General features: G+C 46.4%; 1 pseudogene; it reads left to right on the top strand.

Moving 5' to 3' along the window:
- Positions 1-13,241, top strand: part of LOC134877196 (NACHT, LRR and PYD domains-containing protein 3-like) — a 17,009-nt pseudogene extending 3,768 nt beyond the window's left edge.
- Positions 13,242-22,114: the final 8,873 nt, after the last annotated feature.

Genomic DNA, 22,114 nt, shown 5'->3' with positions numbered 1-22,114 from the left:
CAGAAGCCTTAAGGTTTAGGGTTAGACTAGTCCAGCAGACTTTAGGGTTAGTCTAGTTCAGATACATCCAGGGTTAGAGTTAGTGTAGTTGACATGACTTGAGTGGATTTCCCCCAGGGGCGTTTCTTGGATCTAGTAACATCGGGGGCTTAGCCCGACCATTGGACCTGTATATATTAACAGAGAGTGACACTCGCTATAACAGACCAATATGTTACTCACCATCTGGACACACTGTGTTATAGACAATGTGCTAATGTATTTAGGGTCCTAGCCGTGTGAACCTGTTTTAATAAGGGGGGGGTGACCTCAGTTCCTCTGGGGGGGTCCGGGGGCATGCTCCCCCAGGAAGATTTTTTTAAATGTAGGATTTAAACGCTTCATCTGGTGCACTTTGAGGGCTCAACGAAGAGATCAGATCCATGGGTCCATGTCTCATCACCCATATGAAACAGAACCGTATACCTTCAATAATCAAAGACCCTGAGAGTGTGACCACAACCAATAACCAATCATTGAAGTCATTTATATTTGGGCTCCTGAATCTGTCAGCCTCTCCTCTCTCCCCCCTCTCTCCCCCCTCCTGTGAAGCAGCAGTAAACTCTTATAACGTGTTTCTCATCTTAAGTTACGGAGTTAGTTTTTATAAACTGTATTCATCTTACTAATCACTCCCCTTTCAAACTGTATTTGACATAAATGAGGAGCAAACCGTTTGAGAGCCACTGAGATAACTGAGACTCACAGTAACTATCTAAAGTTTAAACCAGAGTTTAGACTCTAAACCCTCAGAGTCCTTTCCCTCACTGAGCTGTAGTTATCAGAGCTCCTCAGGATCGCTCCACTAAATGCGCTCGTGCCAAAGCCCAGACAAACACAGAGCCGGCCTGAATGACAGACAGAGGACCCCAAAGGACTTGTACTACTGTGTCATATTATTTTGGATGGCATTACTGCACGGTCAGTATGACGGGTTAAAAGATCCTGATGTTTTTTGTTATATTCTTTATGTTGTGAGAAAAGTTTCGTCCTGAAATCCGGGCTATTTCTAAAACCTCCCGGACGCCCTGGGCAGACGACCCACTGTAATTTCTCCTCCCTCTGGTTCATGTTCAGCCTTCCTGCTGCTGCTGTAGTCGGCTGTAGTCGTCCTACTAACAAATACAGTTCCCATAGGGTTGTATCCTCCTGTCTCGCTGCATGTTGTCAGTGACAGCAGAAGATAGCTGTTGTGTTTCTGTTCAACTTTATCTTGTTGTCAGGAATTGTGTGTCGTTAGTTTTATTGTTAGAGGTTTTGTTGCAGTACCAAGGGTCAGCTCATTCAGTCCATTTGAAATGGATCAACATGTTTACAGCCAGTGTTCCTCAGGTAGAGAGCAGAGTTCAGAGTCTGACCTTTACAAGCAGCCTATTACTGATTACCAGCTGATAAAAAGGACTTCCTATCATAAAGGAACACTGAGTTTGGAGGAAGCTGAAATTCAGCCTGATGGTACGTCCATACAGAGCTGCAGGAAGGTTGACTTCAGTTCAGATCTCTTTAGGGTTAAGGTCCTAGAAATGCTATTTTCAATCCTGATTGTCCAGGTGGAGAGCGGAACACGTGGAGACAAATGCAGACATCACAACAGAGTGGTGCAGTGGTGGACAATCCAGGATCAGAGAGGAATCCAAGAACTAATGGTTGATGAGGACACAACACAACACACAAGGGAAGACAGACATATAAACACAGAGGACTAACCACAGAGACAAAACACAGCTGGGGGAGGCCAGCAAAAACACAAGGGCGGCAGCTGAACACCATCAGACAATCACACAGTCGGGAAGAGAGAGAGCAGACAGAGACACGGGGAGACATTTCTCAAAATGAAACAGGGAGATAATCGCTCATTTAACCGAGAGCGGCACCAACACAAACTGATTCAACCGCAGATCATATTAATGACACGGTAAATGTGACATACATGTGGCATTATATTAGCGTAGTTCTTATCCCTGAAGGGTTGAACACAGTGTGGGCACCAGACTGAGGAATATTCGGTATAGCCAATCCGTCTGGAAATGAAATGCGGTCACAAAGGAGCAGAGGGACAGCCCGGTGACCTAGCTCCTGAAGGTCCAAAGGATATCCAAAAATCAAACAGTTAGCTCTCAGCGTAGCATGTCTGTATTTTTAACCCAAATAATACTGAGTACCTCAGACAAACAAATCATGTCACGGACCCATTACCAGAAAAACGTGACTCCATTACATCAACAAAACAAGAGAATTTAAAGAAGAAAACCTCAAAGAATTATTGAATCAGAGAGGAATCAGGGCGTTCACATGGGGAGTGAATGGGACTGAGTGTGTGGGAGGGGTCTGTTTGGTCCTTAGTCACTGAGAACAGTCCAGTTAAAGAGCGCAGTTCAGGGGGCGGGGGTGCAGGAAAGTTAAGTTCAGTGTTACGAGTCCAGAGTGTGGCGTGTGGGGCAGGTTCGAGAGTTCTGCAGGGGGGGGGATTAGATCTGTGTTGTGAGGTAGAGGTTATCTGAGGGGGACACAGGCCAGAGGAGATCACAGCACTGCAGGTTTCACTGAGGAGGGGAAGGATCTGTTCTGTCAAAGATCACTCTATGATAAATGGATTGTGATTATTGTGCACGGCTCTACTATTCCACTCATAAAAGCACTCACACTTCTGCACCAACATCTTTATTGTACCACCCGGACTAAAGGGAGTCCATTCACAAGATGAACACATGAACACAGGTCCTCAGATATGCTGAAGAGGCATAGTTCAACTTGAGTGTCAGGGGGAATAAAATACAATGAGATGCTTGTGCTCAGTGGCGCCCTCTGCCCCCACACCCTCACAGACAACAGCGTCACAATATGTACACAATACACAGTAACCACAACATACATGAAGCATGACATGAACATGTTCAGCGTCGGACTCTGGGGAGAGAAGTTGTGGGTGACACCCTGCTGTGGGATTTCATGCTCCATATGGTGAGGGGGGGTTGGGGTAGCTGGTGGCTTCATGATGCTGTAGGCTTTCCTTCTGCAGCAGCTGGTGTGAATGTGATGACGTCGTGGTAGTTCTGTCCAATGGCTTCTGCTGCTGTCTTTCCTTTGAAGCAGTGTGTAGTCCTGAGCAGTCGGCTGCCACACTCTCTCTCAGTGGTGTAGAGAGAAACGCTCTCCAGAGCTCTGCTGCTCAAACCACAGTTCTTCAGACGCTCAGACAGTTCACCTGTCTTTCTGGAGGAGGACCTTGGTGTCAAAAGACCAAACACTAGTTCTGAGCTTCATTTTATAAGAGGGTCATCTACCACCCTTTAGTGGACAGCGTCATCTGGTGTCTGATTTCTCTCCCTCTGACTGGGTTTCTGACACTACTTACACTGGTGTCACTGGTTTTCTCGTCACTCTGGTCATACAATCTGCTGGTTGTTACATAAACATGTTCCCATACTCCCAAAGTGCATAAACAGTTTGGTGTGGAAGAAAACTTGTTCATGAGTACATTTTGTTTAGTATGGAGAACGTTGCTGTGAATAAAGTCTGTATCTGCATTCACGTAACAACGTACATATTCTCCGAACCACGGGTTTGCTTCTCGTAGTAGTTCAGTCAGACCACTCACGTGTTTCTGTATACTGTTTGTATCAGAAGCAGCATATAGTTTGAGTTCGGCATATAGGCTCGGCCCTCCTCACCAGGAGCGTAGCACAAAAGCATAACGAGAGGAATCCTAGTGGGGGGAGGACTGAACCATTTCCCCCTTTGTGAGCGGGGAGAGGGCCCCAGACAGCCGACACCATTTGTTTTTCGATACCATATTCAGTCACTCATCAGACTTTATTGAGCTAGTTACATTTTAGTGATGACATCATCTACTAAAACAAATCTCCACTGCGCGCCCGAAAAGTCAAGGAATTGAAAAGTCAGCTAGCAGCACAACAGTCCATTTTTACCAGGCCCAATACCCACGGGGAAAGTCTGCACCACAGTTTCTTATCGTGTCGGGGGGGGGCCTTGCAAAAGGAAAAAAATTTTTTAAAGGATGGTGAGTTTGTGAAAAATTTTTTGGCAAAGAAGGCGAAAATTTTTAAAAAAAGGGGGAAAAAGGGGGAATTTTTGTCGGGGTTTTTTCCCCAAGGATTAAACCAGTACCCCAAGGAGTTTTTTCTTGTTAACGGGGCGGTTTTGAAAAAGGGAATTTGGCGGAAGGAAAAATTTTGGGGAAAAAGAAAATTAAAGGAAATGATGGTTGACCCCGGGGTTTGGAGGGGGGGTTTTTCCCCCTTGGCCAAAGCCCCTTTAATCCATTTTGTTTTGGTTTTTTTGGGTTTTTTTTTTGGGGGGGGCCAAAGGGGCCCTATTGTTTTTTTTGGGTCTTTTAAAATTTTTTTTGTTTTTCCGGAACAATTTTGGGGCAAATTTGGGTTTTTTTTTTTGAAGAAAAAAGGAAAAGAAACCCCCCAAAATTTAAGGGAAAAAAAAATGCAGAGGGGTTTTACAAAAGTTTGGTGAGTTCCCGGGGGGTTCACATATGAAAATAAATTTAAGGGTCCAAAAAAACAGTTTTCCAAAATTAACTGATGACCCCCCCTTTCCCCCTCTTAAAACCCGGGCCCCGGGGCCCCCCCCCCCCCCCCACCCCCCCCCCCCCCCCCCCCCCCCACCCCCCCCCTTCCCCCCCCCCCCCTTTGGGGGGGAGGGTTCCTCCTTTTAAGGGGGCGGGGGGGGGCCCCTTTTTAAGTAGAGAAGAAACCACTTTTCCAACCCGGAATTAAAAAGGCATTGTATTTAAATTGGGGGAAAGGGGGGTTGTTTTTGTTTCCCCGGGCCCCCCAGTCCTTTTTTTTGCCGACTTGGGGAAAAAACCCCCTTTCCCCGGAAAATAAAAATTTACCCCCAAAACAACCAATTTTTAAATTATTTTTTTTTTTTGTTTTTTTTCAAACTTGATTTTGTGTCAGAACATGGTGTGTTATTATAGGTGCACAATTAATTGTGGCTACGCTATGGCTTTCGATATGGCTTGGTAGATCTCGACACACTATCAACTTTAAAAGTAGATCTTGGTTCAAAAAAGGTTGGGCACCCCTGCGGTAGAGCAATGTAATGTATTGACGATGTGAGCCTTGGTCAGAAAATAAACACACTTCTCATTGTGTATTGAGTACTCTGAAACAGTTTGGGTTGTTTGAAGTTAATGTGCCTGAGTTTGATGTTCATAGTTTGATCCATTTATTGTACGTCTTTAGGCACTTTGGATCACAGCGTCGGCTAAATGTTCTGTCTGATCAGGCCCACATGCAGGATATCCACACTGCTCCATCAGGTGTTAGTGCTGAGCTTTACTCCATTAGAGGGTCTGTTAGCACACCTAGTGGACAGCTAGTAGAACTACATCACCTCTGCTACTGACTGGGTTTCTGACTGAAGAACTCATCCGGAGAGAATCCTCCCAGAGGAATCTGTAAATGATTGATCATCAGCATCACTTTGATCAATGATTCTGAATCCCTGTTTGAATGGACAGAACCAAATGCTGCGGGTTCTATATCTTTTTTTGGTTGGGGGAGTTTGCCTGGGGGGTTTTCCGGGAAGGTTGCTTTGAAAGTTTCCCTTGACGGGTTTGGCGTTTGATTGTAATCTGAGTCTTAAGAAAAAATTTGCGGGGGGGTTTCCCCGGGGCCCAAAAGTTTCCCGATCCGTGATGAAAAGTTTAAAAAAAAACACTGAGAGAAAAAGATAGCAGCCGTGATTTTAAAAAGTTCAGGGTTTGCCCTTCCACCCTTCATTTGTGGGGCCAAAGGGGCCCCCTTCATTTTCCTGCTGTTAATGTTTAGTGCAGCCCGAGGCGCTCCGTGCCCCTTGTTAGCTGCCTTTGTATCTAAAACTGTTTGATGGAGCTTTGGGAAAGTGCTGGGTTTTTTGGGGGATTTGAATTTTGGGGTTTTGGGGGGGGGGGCCCATTACTGCTTTTAGTTTCAGCTTGAAACTGCAGAAACCCAAACGTCATTTTAAAGTTTTTTCTGTCGGCTTTTCTGAAACCTGTCAGTCAAAAAATCCAACGTTTAGCTTAGTTTCTGTAAAAAAAGGGGACAGGGTTTTCCTCTCACGAGACGCAAAAAAATGTCCCTGACCCCTCTGGATGTTTTTCAAAGTAAAAACCATTTTGCCAAATGCTGGAAAAGGTTTCGTCATTTCGGTCAAAAGTAAAATTTTGATGTTGGTTTCCTGGGAATTAAGTCCCACACTGATTTTTTTCCCTTTAGGGGGGTTTTTAGTCCCCCTAGGGGGACAGCTAGTAAAAACTTCATAAACCTTTTGGACTGACGGGGTTTTTCTGACTGATGGGGGAAGAAATGAGCGGGTTTTTTCCTTCCTCCATAAAGGGTTTCTCTAAAGTTCACCTGAAGGGTATTCAGCAGGGGGGAAATTTGTTTTAAAATGCCTTTTTAAAAAGGAAAAAATTTTGGGGGGTTTTAAACAAAACCCAAAGTTTTTTTTTACTGACCCAACCCACGATTTTCCCCACCCAAAATTCAATCAGTTCATCGGGAGAGGATCCAGAGGAATTGTTTTATTTTTGATCATCAGGATAATTTGGGCCCTGAACCACGTGAAAATGGCAGGATGATTTATTTTTAAAGTTTGTGGAAAAAATTTCCCCTCGGTTAAAGGGGGAAGGGGTTTTTAAAAAAGACTTCCTTGAAAATTGGTGCATTTTTTGGCAGCAGTTTGACTGTAATCTGATTTCCCTATCAAGAGTCAAAACCGCTAACAGTTTCCGGCCCAAAGGGGAAACGGAGGGGGTTCCCTTTTTCAATCTTTAAAAAGGGAAAAGCCCGGGAAATGTTATAGCGCCTTCTTTGGGGTTTTGTTTCATAAAATGTGTGTCGGGGGGAATCTGGGGGCTGTGTGACGCATTTTGGGGGTCACTTGTTTCCTGTCCGGGACCCAAAATCCCGGGGATGTTCGACTCCCAGCTGGTTGCAGTGTGTGGGGTCTGAAAACCCGCATGCCTTTTTGACTACTCTGCCCCCAAAAATCCTTTCCCAAGTGGATGTATAACCAAGGGGTTTAAAAAAGGTTCTTTTTAAGCCCCCCCCCCCCAAAGGTTTTTTTTTTGGGTTGGGGTACCCAATTAAATCCTCTCCCCTTGTTTCCCCTTCCAGTGTTATTGGTTTAAGTTGAATTTTGTTGTGTTTGTTTCGATTTAAGCTCTCTCAAGTCCTTGCGGGTTTGGGGAAGTCGTTTGCGCGAGGGGGAAAAACGTGTGAGCCGGTGGGGGTGTTTGTTTTGCAGGTCCCGACTCTGTTTTGGAATCATTGAGGACAACAATTTGCCCTGGCCTGGACCCCCCCACAGTTTCCATTTTGAGTCTCCAGAGGATGTTGCCCCTGCTGAAGTCAAAGTGGACCCCCCCTCTGATCAGAATTTAAAGTGAACCTCACAGGAATTTGGTTTAAAATCTTTTTCAGAATTTTCAATTTTTTCATTTTTTTGTGTTTTCTTTCCCAGGGGAAAAAAATTTGGGCTGGGCCCAGCTTGGGGGCCATGAAGAGTTTACCGGGGGGCTATGGTTTTGGTTTAACCTATTGGTTTAAAGTTTTAGAGCATCTGTTTGGGCCAAAAGGGGAAAAAAAAGAAAAATGGAAGTGTCTTTGTTGTTGCCCGTTTTAAAAATCCTGGGAATCCAACAGTATCCTCAGCAGCGTTTGATCTCCATCACATTCATCAGTGTTTGTGGTTCAGGATCCCAGAACAGAGTCCAGTCTACCGTACATCCAGCTGTGGATCCATGCAGAGGGACCACTTCAGAGAGCTGTATAGAAAGATTCACCTGAATTATAAACAGCTTAATGAAGTATTTCTGAACAGTATTTACCCAGAGAGAATCCTAAAGAGCAGGCTAGTGTTTAAGTGTGTGTCCTGTTTGAAGAGGATCCATTAACACATCACATATAACTCTCAGTGTTTGTACATGTTCAAAATCATCTTCACAGAGAACCTCTGCAGAGACTAAAGGCCCCCAGGGGTCAGTCTGCCCAGCAGCATCACCCTGACCTGGACTCCATATTTATGGTGAGTAAATGAACCAGCACAGCTCCTCCTGCTGACTCCAGCAGACACACACTCAGTAGAGAAGCAGCTGATGTTGACTTCTACCAGTTAACCTCTACATCTGATTCTGTTCCAGCTGCTCCAGGAGAACATCAGCAGATTTGTGGAGGACGAGCTGAAGAAGATCCAGAGAGTACTGAGTTCAGATTACCCACAAAGCTCAGGGAGTCAAGGGGGGGGGAGGGGGAATGAAAAGGAAAACCCGAGGGCAGCGAAAAGGATTTGGGGAAATCACACTGCACTTCCTTTAGGGGCTTTAAGCGGAGGAGCTGGCTTTTTCGTTGCAGAGCACAGAAGGGGGGATTAACAGATTTAACATGAAATGGGGGGAAAAAATCCCCCCTCTAATTTTCCTTTTATATTTACCCTTTCCAGGAACCGAAGCCTTTAGTTTTTGTGCTTTAAAATCAAGTCCCTCCTGAAGGAGAAGTTCCAGTGGGGGGTTTTAGGGCATTGGGTAAAACAGGAAACCCCCCCTTTGAACCGATTTTCCCCAGAGCTTTCATCAAGAGGGGGGGGGTGCAGAGGTCAAAAGAGGAACATGGGGGGGGTCAGAAGATTTAAAAAGCATCCAGGAAACAAAAAAAGACAGAAAACCCCCAAACAGACAAGAAGAGCTCTTTTTAAAACCTTTACCTGGAAGAGATGCACCTTTAGAGCAGTGTGAAAAGGGAGTGGCTGGCATTGGGAAAAACCCGTTCCCAAAATCAGAAGTTTTACTCTGGATGGGCTGAAGGAAAGCCCACCGGAATCCAGTTTTACATTTTCCCCTTCCCTTTAGAGGCTGAATGTGGGTGGGGGAAAAACCAGTACAAAATTGGAGGGCTTGTTATTTACTTCTTTCCCCGAAACCCGAGGACGCCCGGGGTTTTGCAGTTTTTAAACAGTTCCCGGTTGTTTTTTCTTTTTTGAAGGTTTTGGATGGGGTGTCGTACTTCCTCTGGACTTCCCCAAAAAACTGAAGGGGCCCGACTGATGTCACAGAGTCCACCTCAGTGGATGTGTGCTGACAAACCCCCAATGGGGGAAGCTGCTTCCCTCTGCTTGCCTTGGATAACCACACGGGCGGCAGCAGCCAATCAGATCCCTCCGAGTGTGTGGGCTGGTGACAGATGGTCCGAGGGTTTACTGACCCCAGAAGGAGGAGTACTTTAGGGAAGAGGTTCAGAGAAACAGGGCAGGCCGGCACCCCTCCTCCCACATCAAGACCCCCACGAAGCCTCCCACATCATGTTTACACATCCCAGTCTTCTGCTGGATCTTGCTTTCGTTCTGGGGAGGTGCCCGAAGGGCCAGAGAGGGAGGGGAGAGCCTGCCAAGAACCCCGACTGGATGTTTCATCCACTTTCCCGGTGGTTTTGTCCAAAGTGAAAAACATCAGTTTTGATGGAGGGTTTGGGCAGATCCCACTGGAGTCCAAAAGAGCAGGGAAAATTGATAGAAGTCTCTGGGAAAACTGGCTTTTGAGCAGCTGCAGAAAGGCCACCTGATCTTCTATGAGTCCGACCTGACAGAGTGTGGCATCGATATCAGAGCAGCCTCAGTGTACTCAGGAGTGTTCACACAGGTCTTTAGAGAGGAGAGAGGACTGTACCAGGACCCAGGTGTTCTGCTTCGTCCATCTGAGCGTTCAGGAGTTTCTGGCTGCTCTTCATGTCCATCTGACCTTCAGCAAGTCTGGAGTCATCCTGCTGTCAGAAGAACCAACAACCTTCTGCCTGACCAAAGTCCTTCAGAGACAAACCCAAACTAACACATCTCTACCAGAGAGCTGTGGACCAGGCCTTACAGAGTCCAAACGGACACCTGGACTTGTTCCCTCCGCTTCCTCCTGGGTCTTTCACTGCAGACCAATCAGAAACTCCTACGAGGGCTGCTGACACAGACAGGAAGTAGCTCAGAGACCCAACCAGAAAACAGTCCAGTACATCAAAAGAAGATAGAAGAGGATCTGTCTCCAGAGAGGAGCATCAACCTGTTCCACTGTCTGAATGAACTGAAGGATCGTTCTCTGGTGGAGCAGATACAACAGTCCCTGAGTTCAGGAAGTCTCTCCACAGATGATCTGTCTCCTGCTCAGTGGTCAGCTCTGGTCTTCATCTTACTGTCATCAGGAGAAGATCTGGACGTGTTTGACCTGCAGAAATACTCTGCTTCAGAGGAGGCTCTCCTGAGGCTGCTGCAGTGGTCAAAGCCTCCAACAAAGCTCTGTGAGTGGATATAGAAACAACCAATAACTATGATCAGTTTAAGACATGAGAATAAAACAGTTTGATCTGTTAATTGTTAATCCTTCCCCAGGCTGAGTGACTGTAACCTGTCAGAGAGAAGCTGTGCAGCTCTGTCCTCAGTCCTCAGCTCCCAGTCCTCTAGTCTGAGAGAGCTGGACCTGAGAGACAACGACCTGCAGGATTCAGGAGTGAAGCTGCTGTCTGCTGGACTGCAGAGTCCTCACTGTGAACTGGAGACTCTCAGGTCAGAGTTCGACTGATTTCTAAAGTGTCAGAGGGGTTTTGTCAATCAATTTAAAAATATTGCTTCTGTTGTTTCAGTTGGTTTCTTGTCATCAAAACCCAAAAAAAACAACAGGGCAAAGGCAATAATCAGATGAATTTTTTTGCCAAAGGAGTCAATAATTTTCATTTTGTCTTAATTAGGGTGACGATTTACAAAAGAAATAGTGAAATGTAAAGTTTAAAAGGACAGAGGAAATAGAAAACGCTGTGCTTTTTAACATATTGAAATTTTAAACCTTTTTTAAAATTAAAAAGGAAAGGGGTCCTGTGTTCCTTTCTTTTTAAGGGGTTTCCCCGGCTGTTAAACCCGGGCAGAGGGAAGGGTGTTTTGCTCCGGGCCTCAGTCCTCAGCTCCCCGTCCCTGCCCGGGAGCTGGACCTGAGGAAAAACGACCCGCAGGATTTAGGAGTGGAAATGCGGGGCTGCTGGGGCTGGAGAGTCCCTTGTTAACTGGGACTCTTTTTAAAGGGCAGGCACAAAACTTTTTTTGTTTTAAACCCCCCCCCCCCCCTTTTTTTACCCTTTTTCCCAAACTGCTTTTTCAACCCTTAAATTAAATTTTAAGTTTTTTGATAAATCCAAAAACTTTTCCCAAAAACCGGATTTCAATTTATTTTCCTTTTTTGGGTCCGGTTCCCTTTTTTAGGCCCGTTTTGGCTAAAGGGAAACCCGTTTCAGTTTGTCCTCAAATTTCAGCCCCAGTCCTCTAGGCTAGAGAGCTGGACTGGGGCAACGACCCGCAGGATTCAGGAAGGGGAAGCCCCCGCTGTTGCTGGGGCTGGAGAGTCCTCCCCCGTGAACTGGGGACTCTCAGGTTAGGAAACTTTTTTTAAAAGTTTTAAATTTAAACCTGCTTATCCGCTTTTGGTTTTAGTTAAAAAAAGTTTTTCCCCTTGGTTTTTTTTTAAATTTTTTATTTGCCCTTTTTTAAATTTCCCCCGGGTTTTCCCGGTTCCCCCGGGCAGGTGTTGGGGCTAGGGGGGGCTGTGTTTCTCTGGTTTGCTTGAGCTTCCCCCCCCAAACCCCCCATCTGAGAGAGTGGACCTGAGCTTTTAACTTTCCCGGGATCAGGGGGAAGCTGCGGGCTGCTGGGCTGGAGGAACCCCCTGGAGGGGGAAAGGAGACCCTTAGGTAAAGGGAAGACATCATGTTTTGGGATTAGGGGTCCTTATGAATTTAATAAAATGTTTTTAAAAGCAAAGGGAACAGTTTCCCTGCTTAACATTATTCTGAGTTCATACTTGTAACAGTAATTTAAAGGGGTTGAAATCTTTGCTCAATAATATTTACTTGTCCATGTCATGCCTTCTTCTGTCTTTCAATTCATCTTAGAACATCTATGAATATCCTGAGATCGCTTAAGATCATTTAGTTTTAGTTTTTTATTGGTATAATATTGATTTACTCTCAAACCATTTCACTTCTATCAGGAGCATTTACTTTAGTTTACTTCCTGCTTCTCTGACCCACTGACAGAGCTCTGCTCCATGTTGAGCAGCAGCTGGACTCATGTTGGATAGTAAATCATCCTGACTGTGTTTCTTCCTCCAGGCTGGACCATGGTGGAGAGCAGAGGTTAAAACCAGGTGTGAGGAAGTGTAAGTGTGGATTCAATCAGTCAGTTTCCATTTCAGATGTAATGACTAAAACATATCTGATGACATTATACATTTCATCACAGAGAGATGAACAACATCAGTACACAGACTGAGACTGTGTCTGATGATGAACTGCTGTCTGTGTCTCTCTTCAGACTCCTGTGGACTCTCTCTGGACTCAAACACAGCTCAGAGAAACTCAAACTGTCTGATGACAACAGGAAGGTGACACAGTGTGAGAGAGAAGCAGCCATATCCTGATCATCCAGAGAGGTTTCACTACTGGTTTCAGCTGATGTGTAGAGAAGCTCTGACTGGTCGCTGTTACTGGGAGGTCGAGTGGAGAGGAGGGGTTGATATATCAGTGACTTACAGAGGAATCAGCAGGAGAGGAGAGAGAGAGGACTGTCTGTTTGGACATAATGATCAGTCCTGGAGTCTGTATTGCTCTGCTGGACGTTACTCTGCCTGGCACAATAAGAGAGAAACATTAATCTCCTCTTCTTCTTGTTCCTCCTCCTCCCCCTCCTCCTCCTCCTCCTCCTCCCCCCGCCCCTCCTCTGGTAGAGTAGCAGTGTATCTGGATCATCCTGCTGGCTCTCTGTCCTTCTACAGAGTCTCCTCTGACACACTGATCCACCTCCACACCTTCAGAACCACATTCACTGAACCTCTCTGTGCTGGGTTTAGGCTCTGGCATGAATCCTCAGTGTCTCTGTGTCCTCTGTAGGAGGAGATCACTTCCTGTCCTGTGGTTTAAATGTTAGTGGTTTAAAATGAGGCTTCTCTTTGGTTAACATTTGTCTCACTGATTCTGTCTTTACTGTCGGAAAGGTTTTTCTCTCTTTTTGTCAAATATATTCAGTAACCTCCTCAGGTCTGAACTTGTTTTGTAGAAACTGTGTAAAGTGTGAAGTAATGCTGTGTATTTCCAGCAGCATGTGGATGCTCTATACATAAAGCTGAATAAAGGTTGGCAGATGCTTGAAATCAATGTGTGTTATAGAGACTGTATCACAGCCGGAGCTGAGTCTTTATGTATTTTACAGTAAAACACGTATTTCTGTGGAGAGCTCCGCCTGTGCTGTCAGATCTCCACTGGTTATAAAGCCGGTGGATGTTCCCAGGGAGCCCCACCTCACAGCTCCTGCTAATATTAAAAGCTCGGGATCCCGTACGACAGGAGGATGTCACAATGATGGAGAACCTTTAAGGAGCAGGGAGGACGGTGGTTCATCAAAGAGCTCGGGCTGGCTGCGCTCTCTGGCTGGTTGATCTTCTGAAACCCTGTGCGCCGTGCAGGACTCGTACTCGTTAGAAATAATCAATATATTGGAGCGGAACATTAAAAGATAGTTCACTGTTTCTGGACGGATCATATTTGTCCAATTCCGGTAGTATTACCGGATGTTGTTTTTAGCCTCAGATAGCATGTAGCTAATATTGTATTGTATATATGAGTAGAGGGAGAAGGACGCGTGGAGTTACATACTAAACACACCGCCTCTACCTCTCACTCATTGATGCTGCAATGATACAGTTGCCTGTTTAATAACTGATAAACCTCAGAAGGATTGCATAATAGAATATCGCAGCTTCAGGACATCACTAACAAGATGGCGACGGTGACGTCATAAGAGGACCCGCCCTCGACGACGTCAGCCAATAGAAGAGTCCGGAGAACCCCATGTGACAAGCGGCCAACAGGATCCAGCCCCCCGCTGCCAACCAATGAGAGCACGAGAGCGGAGCACGTCTTATTTTGAAGTTGTTTATTGTATGGCGGGAAAGGGGTGGTTCTGTAAAACATGTTTGTATTGTAGAACCGAGCTCTCTTTTGTTCCGGACCGCCAGACAGGAACTACTGCTGAGCTCCACTCAGTCAGTGGCCTGTGGACGCGTGTCCCGGGCTATTGAGCCACAGCTGTGAAGCTTTTGTAAACCTACTGCTGCATCCTTTTATTAAACACTCCTTTAAAACTTATGAGAGGAGCTTCACTTCGTTTCTTTTGAATCGACTCCTGGGCTTCGAATAAATGAGCATTTCCTACATACTTCATACTGAACCTCCGATCTGCTGCTGCAGCGCCCCACTGAACCGTCTCCTCATCCTGACCTGTGTTTCTGACATCCTTCAATAGGTACTGAACATAGACTATATATACAGTCTATGGTACTGAACTGTTAGAGTAGAAGCTGATAACCAAACACCTGACTCGTATCCACATGCATCTGGATTTTTAATAAGGGAGGGGGAGTAGAGGTCCCTTTAAGGAATATTAACGAGGATATGGATTAATTTTTTTGGCCAGACAAACCTTTTACTTTGCTTATTAGACTTTGCATAACATTTGAAGCTCAGCGTAAGTTCAACCGGGAAGACCGTCTCTATATCCTGTCTCTACGCTCCCCCTCCAATCAGCACTCGTTCCCTCCCCAGCTAAACCTATCACTTCCTCTCGATTCCCACAAGCCAATCACATCTGCTCTCCCAACCAATAAGGTCAAAGGCAATATTAAAAGCAACATGTGAAGTATTCTAAACACCGAGGTCTGAAACGCTCAACAGAAGACGGATAATAAACACCTGAGAAACTGAAATCAGTCTGCTGCTGCAGGATGTGAGGCAGCACAGCAGCGCCTGCTCATCACCACGGTGTCTGTACCCCTCCGAAGTGTGCAACCCCTCTGGAAAACACAAAGCATGGTAAAGGATGATGTAAAACACCCCCCCCCCCCCCCATCCTGGGCTCCTGCTTTGGGGGGGGGGGGGGGGGGGGGGAGAGTGTATTGCTTATGAAGTGGCGATGATCGTCCAGTTTGAGTCGTGTTCATCAGCAGCTCTCGAGGGCATACCTGTCTCTTTGGATGACAACACCTGTCATGGCTTACTCTCGCTGTACAAATGGACAAATGCCACATGCATTTTCTCCTCCTCTGACACAGCATGCCTTGCTTTGGCATTGTGAGGTCCTCAGCTGTTTTGTTGTGTCTTCATACCTCCTGTCAGGACTCTTCCCCGGTGAATTGATGAAGGTGAAATGTGGCTGAATCAGAGGTTGTTTGATGACTGAATAAAACGTTTTGTGCTGCAAAACAAAAACCTCCCAGAGAATCATTGGCAATCATCTGTGGCTACAGACATTCCCTTTCATACAAACTGCAGTCATTTCATTCAGTGTCTGTTTCAGACCGCACAACATACTCACTAGAGTTGCACTTTAAATGCCAGGTGGTACAAGCTCATTTAGGAGACACAGCCTCTCTAAAGGGCCGATCAATATCGCGCTTAAGCAGCCCAATAAACACAGTTTAGAGAGTCAGGTTGGTTTACTGTGGCGCAGCGGAACAGAGGCCGGATAACATCCATCAGGAGGATGCAGCCACTAATTTCATTTAGCACTTCAGCTTAGTGGAGGGAACAAAGCCATGGTGAGGGACGGGGGCTCGGAGGCCTTCACACAGAGCCCTGCCGCCACAGTCTGTATGAAAAGGAGTGAGACAGGAAGTAAGATCCAGCGGGGGACAGAAGCACTTTACATGTTCTAACTGCTCCTGCTTTCAGATGACTTATCTCCAGCTGTCCCCTTTTTCAAGAGGCACGTTCGGAGGAGAGCCTGCAGTGTGGAAACGTGACAAAAGGAATCTAAAGGACGGACGCTACACACTGATACACACCTGAACATCAGCAGGAGAGGACTCTTTAAAGTAGAGACTCTACATACTGATATACACCTGAACATCAGCAGGAGAGGACTCTTTAAAGTAGAGACGCTACAGACTGATATACACCTGAACATCAGCAGGAGAGGACTCTTTAAAGTAGAGACACTACATACTGATATACACCTGAACATCAGCAGGAGAGGACTCTTTAAAGTAGAGACGCTACATACTGATATACACCTGAACATCAGCAGGAGAGGACTCTTTAAAGTAGAGACTCTACATACTGATATACACCTGAACATCAGCAGGAGAGGACTCTTTAAAGTAGAGACACTACATACTGATATACACCTGAACATCAGCAGGAGAGGACTCTTTAAAGTAGAGACTCTACATACTGATATACACCTGAACATCAGCAGGAGAGGACTCTTTAAAGTAGAGACTCTACATACTGATATACACCTGAACATCAGCAGGAGAGGACTCTTTAAAGTAGAGACACTACATACTGATATACACCTGAACATCAGCAGGAGAGGACTCTTTAAAGTAGAGACACTACATACTGATATACACCTGAACATCAGCAGGAGAGGACTCTTTAAAGTAGAGACTCTACATACTGATATACACCTGAACATCAGCAGGAGAGGACTCTTTAAAGTAGAGACGCTAACATCAGCAGGAGAGGACTCTTTAAAGTAGAGACTCTACATACTGATGACTCGACTCACTCTCTTCTGAAATAGATCATATTTCGGGGATGTTTCCCTGGCTGCTTTTTAAAGCCGAGGAAGTTACTGGATAAAGATAATAAACAGTTCCAGGTTTTGACTTCCCACCTAAATCCTGAGTGTGTTTGAAATGTGTCCTGATTTAAGAGTCCACCAAAGGGGCGTTGCTGAAACTGTCCACCAGTGAAGAGAAGTCCGGGGATTGATGGAGGAACATCCACCGGTGGCTTTTCTTTGATTGCCTCTGCAAACGGCTCCTTCATCAAACGTCTGGATGGAGTTCAATTGTGTTACTGCTGATTAGAGACCCTGGCTCGGCCCTCCACAGACGTCATGTCCTCAATCTTAACCGCCACTCATTTTCTCTTTCTCCTCAGAATGCCCTTCTTGCAACTTCTTCAGCGCCGGGCGTTTCAGGTACTTAAAAACCATTAGTGCATGATTGCCTTAATAAGCATTATTTTTCTAAGACATTTTTAGATTGAGTGTCACTTACACTCCCTTAGGGTACAGTGACATATCTGACACCGCTGAAATCTTAGAAATAAAGCGCTCCTTATAAGTGCAGAAGTTGTGTGTGGATCACAATTAGATTGAGCTTGAACAATGTCATACAGTTGCTTTCTTGCAAGGCCACTAGATTTCCTCCGAACGAGTACACGGAGGGACTACATGGTGAAGAATAAATCAGTTTGGAGGTCAGAGCCAAAACAGGGCTTTGTTTTCTGCACTAATGGGACAGGATTTGTTTGGTGAGACGCATCCGGCAGGCGAGTGTTCAGCCTTGAAAGGTAGAGAGAATAAAAGTTGAGAGTCGGTGCAGCTTCGAAGTTCCCCTTTAGACACCTTCCAGTGGGATGGACTTGACCTGCGACCCATGCCTTTCCTTTTTAAATTCCTCTATTGAGAGAAATATCTTCAGCTTCGCTCCGGCCTGTGCTGCAGCCTCTGGGTGGTGATTGAGAACACCTGGGAGAGAGACTGCACCTGGAGGGAGACAATCAGTGAGAGAGAGAGGGAGAGAGAGGCACATTCAAACTGTCAGCATCAGATTTCCTTAAGAGGACATATTCTGCTCAGGTAGAAATAATGTATAGAGACTCTCCTGGGACATGTCTCCATGCTCTGTGTCTCTCCTGGGACATGTCTCCATGCTCTGTGTCTCTCCTGGGACATGTCTCCATGCTCTGTGTCTCTCCTGGGACATGTCTCCATGCTCTGTGTCTCTCCTGGGACATGTCTCCATGCTCTGTGTCTCTCCTGGGACATGTCTCCATGCTCTGTGTCTCTCCTGGGACATGTCTCCATGCTCTGTGTCTCTACTGGGACATGTCTCCATGCTCTGTGTCTCTCCTGGGACATGTCTCCATGCTCTGTGTCTCTCTTGGGACATGTCTCCATGCTTTAATGTTCAGAAAGCTCTTTATGTTTCTCAGACTGCCGCTGCTGCAGCTCCTCTTTTCACCCTCTGTCTGAAACCAGAGCCCAGTGAAAATCTGGGACAAATTAAATTGTGAAGAAAAAAGTGAAATTCTGAGAAACTGTGAAATTATCAGGAAAAGTGAAATTCTGATGAAAGAAAAGGAGAGGTGCTAAACTGGAAATCTGGCACAAATCCAAATAATATATAATTTCTTAATTCTAAGAAAAAAAGAGAAAATCGGAAAAAAATCCAAAGGATGAAAAAGTGAAACTCATTCTGGAGGGAACTTTGGGATTTTAGCTACAGAACAAACTGCAGGAGAGGGACCCTTTAAACATCAGTTCACTGTCACTGAAGTGCATCAAACATGTACTATATAAAGATAACACACACGCTGATGACATTCCATTATCTGCTGGACTGCTGCAGGATTCCTAAAAAAAGATCTGCACTGCTTTACTACTTCAGATTCATTGCATGTACACAATACACACATTTGCTGCAGAAAGTGAGTCTCTGGGAGGGAGTTTGAGAGAGACCGAAAGGTGCAGATGATAGGAGGGAATAACAGACAGTGTGTGATGGAAGCCCACAGATGGTGAAACACAGTCGGGCTGAAATAGCGAGCCTGTGATGCTCATGCACAGCAGAAGCAGCACAACTTAAATGAACAGAAGCGGGTTTGAGGACAGCCTATCTCGTTATCTAAAACATGGAGGCTTTAGTGTTTGTCAGTAGCCAACACTCAGCACTGTGTCGTTCAAAATCTGCATTTGGTCACGAGGCTTTAAATAAACAGACGTGTGCCATCTGCACTCTCTATCAGGAGGCGTTGGGAGTTGAAGCTGGGCTTGTTTTCGTCTTTGTTGCAGGGAAGAAGAGGCCGTCTGTAGCCTCAGCAACTAAACTGTGCGCAGGGGAGTGTTCGCCAGAAGCAGCAGCTTACCTCACTACCTCCTGAAAACTGGTGTCAGACGGTAAATGAACCGCATTCAGAGTGACTGTCGTCGTGTTCTGGCTGGCTGGGAGAATTGTTGTGCCTGAAAAAGGAAAAGCTGCAGTGAGTGACAGATATGTCCTGCAGATGTCATTTTAAACAGGTCAAATACAGCGGAGAACTCTGAGTTTCTCTGGGTTTGAGAAGGAAACCCTGTGCAGGAGTGCTTTAAACCTGCATTTTCTCTGATATCCAACAGGGGGCGACTCCTCAGATTGTCTAGAAGTCTATGAGAAAATGTCCCTAAATAAACAGCTGACTCCATCTCATTATTGGTTGTTCCGAGAGTGTCCCACAGTGCGATGGGAGCCAGAGTCTTTTGCTATCAAGCCCCTGTTCTGTGGAATCAGCTTCCAGTCGGTGTTCCAGTGGAGGACGCCCTATCCATTTTTCAGAGTGCGATAATCTGAATGGATGATTGTGAGTACATACCATGACTCTCTTAGGAGAAGAACAGAGGACTCTTGACATGAAAGAGATGCTAATATATATCATCACTAACGGACCCTGAAGGAAAGCGAGACACCGAACAGGAAAGCCCCCCCACGAATCCGAGGCCGACTTTCAAAGTGAGAGGATAAAGACGCTGAAAGGTCTTTTCTGTCACAGTATTTCACAGCGAGAGGAAAAGGGAATCAGGGTCTTTGTTATCAAAGGCTGCCGAGGACATTACATCCCATTATTCCTCCTATGGATGTATCACAGGAGATAATGGAGGAGGAGGAGGAGGAGGAGGAGGAGGAGGAGGTTAGTGTCAGGGGCATCAGATGTGAGAGGGCAGAGGAAAATCTATGTCAGGAGAGGAAGAGTGTCCGGAAGCTCGTGTGCGTCTCTCTTCAGTGTCCCCTGGTCTCCAGCTGTGTGCATCTCTCTTTAGTGTCCCCTGGTCTCCAGCTGTGTGCGTCTCTCTTTAGTGTCCCCTGGTCTCCAGCTGTGTGCGTCTCTCTTTAGTGTCCCCTGGTCTCCAGCTGTGTGCGTCTCTCTTTAGTGTCCCCTGGTCTCCAGCTGTGTGCGTCTCTCTTTAGTGTCCCCTGGTCTCCAGCTGTGTGCGTCTCTCTTTAGTGTCCCCTGGTCTCCAGCTGTGTGCGTCTCTCTTTAGTGTCCCCTGGTCTCCAGCTGTGTGTGTCTCTCTTTAGTGTCCCCTGGTCTCCAGCTGTGTGCGTCTCTCTTTAGTGTCCCCTGGTCTCCAGCTGTGTGCGTCTCTCTTTAGTGTCCCCTGGTCTCCAGCTGTGTGCGTCTCTCTTTAGTGTCCCCTGGTCTCCAGCTGTGTGCGTCTCTCTTTAGTGTTCCCCTGGTCTCCAGCTGTGTGCGTCTCTCTTTAGTGTCCCCTGGTCTCCAGCTGTGCGCGTCTCTCTTTAGTGTCCCCTGGTCTCCAGCTGTGTGCGTCTCTCATCAGTGTCCCCAGGTCTCCAGCTGTGTGCGTCTCTCTGTAGTGTTCCCTGGTCTCCAGCTGTGCGCGTCTCTCTTTAGTGTCCCCTGGTCTCGAACTGTGTCCGTCTCTCTTTAGTGTCCCCTGGTCTCCAGCTGTGTGCGTCTCTCTTTAGTGTTCCCTGGTCTCCAGCTGTGTGCGTCTCTCATCAGTGTCCCCAGGTCTCCAGCTGTGTGCGTCTCTCTGTAGTGTTCCCTGGTCTCCAGCTGTGTGCGTCTCTCTTTAGTGTCCCCTGGTCTCCAGCTGTGTGCGTCTCTCTTTAGTGTCCCCTGGTCTCCAGCTGTGTGCGTCTCTCATCAGTGTCCCCAGGTCTCCAGCTGTGTGCGTCTCTCATCAGTGTCCCCTGGTCTCCAGCTGTGTGCGTCTCTCTTTAGTGTCCCCTGGTCTCCAGCTGTGTGCGTCTCTCATCAGTGTCCCCTGGTCTCCAGCTGTGTGCGTCTCTCTTTAGTGCCCCCTGGTCTCCAGCTGTGTGTGTCTCTCTTTAGTGTCCCCTGGTCTCCAGCTGTGTGCGTCTCTCTTTACTGTCCCCTGGTCTCCAGCTGTGTGCGTCTCTCTTTAGTGTCCCCTGGTCTCCAGCTGTGTGCGTCTCTCTTTAGTGTCCCCTGGTCTCCGTTGTGTTGGAGCTTCTTGCAGCGTTTGGTTTCTGCAGCTTTTAGTAAACTGCTCATGTTTCCTCTGCTGAATGTTCTCTAGATGCTGCATGTGTTGAAGAGCTGCTGCAGATGTTTCTGCATGTGTTGAAGAGCTGCTGCAGATGTTTCTGCATGAGTTGAAGAGCTGCTGCAGATGTTTCTGCATGTGTTGAAGAGCTGCTGCAGATGTTTCTGCATGTGTTGAAGAGCTGCTGCAGATGTTTCTGCATGTGTTGAAGAGCTGCTGCAGATGTTTCTGCATGTGTTGAAGAGCTGCTGCAGATGTTTCTGCATGTGTTGAAGAGCTGCTGCAGATGTTTCTGCATGTGTTGAAGAGCTGCTGCAGATGTTTCTGCATGTGTTGAAGAGCTGCTGCAGATGTTTCTGCATGTGTTGAAGAGCTGCTGCAGATGTTTGTGCATGAGTTCTGATTTGTGTTTCTATATCTGCATCCTTTCTGAAGCTGCAGCTCCTCCTGATGGAGGAGATCTGGGGCCATTGTTGTGGGTTTGCACCTGGGAAGGAATGAGAGAACCAGGAAATAAAGCAGGATGTAAAACAAAGAGGAAGGGTGGAGGAAGATGAGGAGAGAAAGGAGGAAAGACTGAAGGAAAGAGGACGGACAGGAAAAGGAAACAAGGAATAAAATGAGGAAACTGAAAGACAGAGAGAAGAGAGAGATAAACACCACCCAGAACAGAATGTATTCAACCATAGTTTAGGGTTAGTAAGATGTGTGTGTGTGTGTGTGTGTGTGTGTGTGTGTGTGTGTGTGTGTGTGTGTGTGTGTGTGTGTGTGTGTGTGTGTGTGTGTGTGTGTGTGTGTGTGTGTGTGTGTGTGTGTGTGTGTGTGTGTGTGTGTGTGAGTTGTATTCTCATGTGAGAGAGAGATAGAATCACAAACACACAAACGTATGCCTTTTTCTGTTTGCTTTGCTCACACACACACACACACACACACACACACACACACACACACA

This window comes from Eleginops maclovinus, chromosome 15, assembly GCF_036324505.1.
Source record: "Eleginops maclovinus isolate JMC-PN-2008 ecotype Puerto Natales chromosome 15, JC_Emac_rtc_rv5, whole genome shotgun sequence".
In the NCBI taxonomy this organism is placed as follows: domain Eukaryota; kingdom Metazoa; phylum Chordata; class Actinopteri; order Perciformes; family Eleginopidae; genus Eleginops; species Eleginops maclovinus.
The sequence above is the reverse complement of the archived record's forward strand: the minus strand, read 5'-3'. Positions and strand labels throughout refer to the sequence as shown.